Source organism: Amphiura filiformis, chromosome 5, assembly GCF_039555335.1.
Source record: "Amphiura filiformis chromosome 5, Afil_fr2py, whole genome shotgun sequence".
NCBI lineage: Eukaryota > Metazoa > Echinodermata > Ophiuroidea > Amphilepidida > Amphiuridae > Amphiura > Amphiura filiformis.
This window is the reverse complement of record NC_092632.1, coordinates 33,345,915-33,351,914: the sequence shown is the minus strand read 5'-3', so window position 1 is coordinate 33,351,914 and position 6,000 is coordinate 33,345,915.

Sequence of the window (6,000 nt, the reverse complement as noted above, 5' to 3'; positions counted from 1 at the left end):
ACGCCTGTAAACTTTGACCTCAAAGCCAAAAAGTGTGATTTACTCTATACTTTTACTTCAAAATTTAATATTTATCAATCTGTTTTAATTTAAATGTAAAAGTTCATTCATCACAAACCCGATTACAAAGAAAAAACTGAAATTGTCAGGAAAATGGTAAAAAATGAATAGAGACATGCTTAAATTAGCGAGGGGAGACTGGTTGTAAATAATAAATTAAGAAAAAAAAAGGCGACAAAAATTTTGCGCGGATGAAATTGAAGTTGAACTCTCAATAAGTTAATAACAGATCGGAACTTTTTACCCAGATATTTATTAAGGACAACAATACCACGTCGTCAACTGCATTCAAATCGAAACATTTCGCCTGCTCCGGAGGGCAGCTTTCTAAAGTTTTAATTGATTTTAACTGTTAAGCTTACTTAAAACTCATGAAACTATACATGCATGATTATGACATCTAGTAAAGTTAAGCTTTACCTCATGACCTTTACTTTACTTTACTGATGATACTGAACTACGTTGAACTACATTGAATCAGTTTGAATAGTTTCATTCTATTAGCTACTGGTATCAAGCAAATCACACATACCAAAAACTGCCTGATCATCATCATGCCAAAATCATCAGCAAAGAGGAACAACAAGACTGGCAGAAAACAGAAACCAGCACCTGGCATAATTCCGAAACCACCACAGAAACCAGCACCTGCATACATACGATTCAGTAACAAGGTGCGTCCAAAGCTTAAAGAGGAGAATCCGAACCTACCCTTTGGTGCTCTCAGCAAACTTGTTGGAGTCAAATGGCATGCACTTCATACTGATGAAAAGAAGAAATATTATTCAGAGTATGAAAAGGACTTGAAAAAGTACAAAGAACAAGAACAACAGTTGAAAGAATTGGATGATGCGCGTATTAGGCAAGAAAATGATGCTTTTGAATCTATTCAACTTGGCAGAAATATGTATGCTAATCCAGAACAACCTGCCAACAATGCAGCACAATGGTTACCATTGATACAAGGTGCTTCTGGTAGTGCCATGGACAATCCAAGCCTGCATTATATGGGCATGCCATACCACACACCACCTTTTACTCCATCGCCAGTCTCCTTACAAACAAGCAACCTGGAACATGTGAACTATCATGGATATACACCACCCAGCATGCCCATTGATGATGAGCGTGTGGTTGTCTCTGAACCAGCAAATCAGCGCCAGCCGCAAACCGGACCGGTTCCAACTGGCATCTTTATCAGCGACTATCATCATGAATTGCTAGCTGCTTCCACAAAATTGACATCAGATGTTGGAGAACATTGACTGACAACATGTTGAGTACATGTACGTACATGTACTAAGAGTATAGTAAAAAAGCAATATTGTAACATTTGCTGGAGGACGACCTCAATTTTTTCAAACTGCTGATTTTTACCCAACCAACATACATGTACATTGTACTCTGCAAGTCAAGGTCTTCTGTGCTGAATTTGTGACAAATCCAAGATTTTTAATACAATCATGGGATAGTGACACAGCGCTTAAAGCCATATTATAACATTTGCTGAGGAAGACGCCTCACTGAATTTTAAAATTCCTTTTTACACGATTAAATTGTACTTTATTAAACCAATATACCCTGCAAAATCAAGACTCTAGGTGTTGTAGTTTTGTCAAAATCCGAGATTTTGAATAAAACGCCGGATTCGGGCGCTTTATTATTACGATGGAATTATTAGTCGAACGCATACACGATGTTCATAACACGCAGTACGTTACACGGACGGTGATGATATACACAACAAAGGGTCGTACCACAACATGACCGAAGGAGTGGTACGATTGGCGACATGTGCGCTGGTAGTAAATTCCAATTTTCTTTGCTTTGCCGTAGTTGTTCGTGCTCAAAAATAAAAGGGATATATCTGACAGTAAGAGCTAACAATACATTTTATGGCAAAAAAATGCTAATCTATTTTATTTGAAAATGTTATAATATGGCAAATTCATACGATCAAAAATACATCAATTAATGTTTAACATAGTAGCTGAAAAGCCCGGGCTGAAAATTCTCTGCTCATCTGAACCATTCATTGTCATATACAATGCTGAGGGCACTACATGTAATTTAGAACCTGTCTGATCAGTTTGTAAATGCTTTGATGTGGCGAGTGTAAATCCTGGTGGACATGTTGTAAAATGTTGCCAGCCAGCTCAATTGGTTCATGCTGAAATAGCCGTCCAGTTTTTAAAAAAAGTTGAGCGCAAACTTTATAAATATTATTATAACAACATTTTGCTCAATAAAGTAAATAAAGTGCTCAATCCCAAAAGGGAGAGCGTATAAAAATTCAAAGAACAGCCCTTCCAGAATAGGTAGTCGTTACCGGTACGGTACTCTGAGTTTCATGCTGCTGACGATTGCCTTTTTAGGCATAAAACTCAGAGTAACGACTACGCACCTATTCTGGAAGGTCTGTTCTTTGAATTTTTAAATATTATTATAATATGCATTTTATTATGAAACTGGTACATGTATTGTATACATGTGTGAATCAATGTGATGTTCATTATAGATGTTACAACCGATTGACCTCTATTAAAAATGATTGACAGTCTGATACAGGCATTGATGATATACCGTAGATATACAAATGTAGGTGTTGATTTACAAATTGTTCCATTCCACAAGCTGGAATGGCAAGTGGAATGAAACAATACACATTATTTTCACTGAGTCATTATATTGTGAGACAGTTAATAGGCCTATTGTTTTATGTCATTCACACATAAATTCAATTACCGGTACTTAAAAACATATACATGTAGGTAGGAAATAGATTTTTTCATCAACATAATAGCCATGTTTTGCTGTGATATACTTAACATTTTGGGCCCCACCCCATAACCAGATTGGCGAGTTTAAGAGCCTGCGCACGGCCTGGCGCAGGTGCACTATGGCGCAGCACTACATGTATGATGGTATTAACCAGCACATGAAGAGGCCACTGGTAAAAATGATAAATGGCAAGCAACCAATGAACTGTCTAGAACTTACAACATGTATTTATGAGTGATATAAAATATAATTTTAGCGATTTTCTTTGTTTTTATACCTCATTTTGTTTTGCTGAAAATAAAAATTGAAAGCAGACTTATCTGATACCGGTAGTGAAAAATATATTATGGAAATGTTACAATATTGGTAATACGTTTTTGTGAAAGCCAATACACATTGAACCTAATTAGTGCCCCTCCTCAATAATTAGTGCCTTTGTGGATGCTAAAAATCTTCCATGCTCCTCTTGGTATACCATACATTGTATATGCTTGGTATACCATATGTGACTCCTCGCCACAACTGAGCCCGGATGTCGCCAGTGCCACTATTGAGATATGCTCCATCGAACTTAACAATAAACAATAGGAAAGAAAGGATTTATTGACTGTTTTATTGATTTTTCACTACTTAAATGTCAAGTACTATAGACATGATATACATAATTTTAAAGCTAATTTCAAGCAGAATATTTTGGTTGAATATCTCAAAAATGATGATTGGCGACATCCGGCTCAGTTGTGGCGAGGAGTCACATATATATGCAAACAGTATTACCGGTAATTCAAGAATTTACAACATGGTTCAGGTTTCTGTTTATTTTAAAAGCCCATGGCAGTTTTTAAAAAAAATGCAGAATGCATTTTTTTTTACAGATTTTTATTTTGTTGAAGATTTTGAATTAAGATGTCATTTTCAAAATTTGTCTCAGAATTTCACATGATTTTACAGCAAAAAACATTTAAAAAAAAAGGAAATAAAAAATGAATTTGCCATTTCAACTGACATGGACGTGGACATGCTAAGATTTAAACGAATGTGCACGGCAGCTATGAGACATAATTTTTTTTGCCTAGAGCAGCAATTTCAAAGAGGACCTTGCACCATTCCCAATGTATATCTTTTAAATTTATGCAGTCAAGCAATTTGAGTCATTTGGCATGCAAAATAAGTTAATATTATTTTTTCCATAATTTGTTACTAATTACTTAAAAAGCCTAGGACAAAGTGTCCATCCATTGAAGTGACTTGGGGTCAGACTCCTGTATACGGTACCGGTACTGTTGCTGTGTTCACTATGGCACTCTGAGCTTTTAAGCCGGTACCCATTTACACCTGGGTGAAGTGTCAAGTGAGTCAAACAGGATAAGTGCCTTGCCCAAGGACCCAAAGGGCTTACATGTACATGTACAACCATAATATTATGCTGAAAATCCAACCAAAATTGTAAATCCGTATTTGTTCCATTTAAAACCACCCTTTGTGAAATTTCTGGATCTTGTCACTGCAGGCAATATTATACAAAATGTGTCAAGTGAAACACTTTTATTGGCCATGTGTGTCAGTTGTAGCAACTTTTGTTCAATCGTATGACACATTTGAAATCTTCACTGGTAAGATTTTCAGATTATTGTGTGCAAATGATCTATAGATAGTATCAATTTCTCAGTTTGCTTCAACAGGGGTAGCGTTAACCCCAGATCAGGGGTGAATGATCCAATAAAAAAAAAAATATTAATTTTTCACCCTCCATATATTGGGAATGTGCAAGCTCGGGGGTGAACTCTGACCCTCTGCTTTTGGACCTTCTACCCCTGACTACACTGCAAAACGTTTTTCACCCCCGAGATTTAATTTTCACGCCATGTATTTTGATTTTCTGCAAGCTCGGGAGTGAAAAACACAGGAAAACAACCCCCGACTTTTTCGGGCCGTAATGCTACCCCTGTCAGCTTCAATTCACTTCCATCCATGTATATAAGTTTGAATGTACATATATGTAAGTGTGAGTTGAAATCTGTACATATTATATGTTTTGTCATTTATTTTATAAATTAAAAATGAATTATGATACCTTTGAACTATACATGTATGATGTACTTTTAATATTGTATCATCCGTAATTGTGTGCCTTCCATTATTCAGGTTCTATGCATTGTGATTGAATAGTTTGATAATGTATTTTGTATCAAAATGTAATTCATACTTTAGTCTATGCAAACATGATTGTATAATGTATTCTGGATATATATATTTTATTAATCCAACTAATTATTTCAATTTATTTGTAACATTATTTTGGCAATGTACATCGGGCATTATGTAGAGTTTAATACAAAATGTAGGCTTAAAATGTAAAATGCATGTAGCTCAGTTTTTGTTTTGTTTTTGTTTGAATGTTTCTATGTTCCAGTGTACACTGTACAATGCATATAAGCCTCTTCCCTTGTATGCAGGGGCGTCGCAAGCGGATAAACAGAATGGACAAAGACCAGAGGCCCTGAGTGTTCAGGGGCCCGAGCAAAAGCGAAAATGACCTACGACTATATAGGTTAGGGATAGGGCTGATAAAGGGGGAAGGGCCCCACACTGCTCCTTGTCCATGGGCCTGCTTGTTTGTATATTTTTGAGTTAATGTTTTATGGTTCTACGAATTGTGAGAGTAAAGGATTATTTTGGTATGGTACCAAAATCTCAAAATTAACCAAAATGTGAGTCAAGGCCTTCTGGTTCTCAACTCTTGAATTAAATAGAGCTCTTGTTGTCATATCGACTGAGTCAGTAAGTACAACACTGACAGTTTGAAAACACCATCTTTTCAATGTGATTTGGTAGCTCAATTCACACGGTAGCAGTTGATTGACTTGAAACCCTGGTGAAAACACTTTTGCAATGGATGATGGGAAGTTGTTAAATCATCCTCTGTTATTTCCCACACATGTATGCCATACCTATATTGATGAGAAACTGTAAAAATAGTTAGATGAATAAGTAGAAATGTTATTTACAAATATGTTACTTTCATATAGATTTAGAAATTTAGAAAATTGGAAATTTGAGGTCATTTGTAGATAGCCTAATAATAGAAGAAAAGAAGATACATTCCATTGTTGATGCTCCATGTTGGATTTATTTAGTGTTATTTTAAGCAGCACTTTT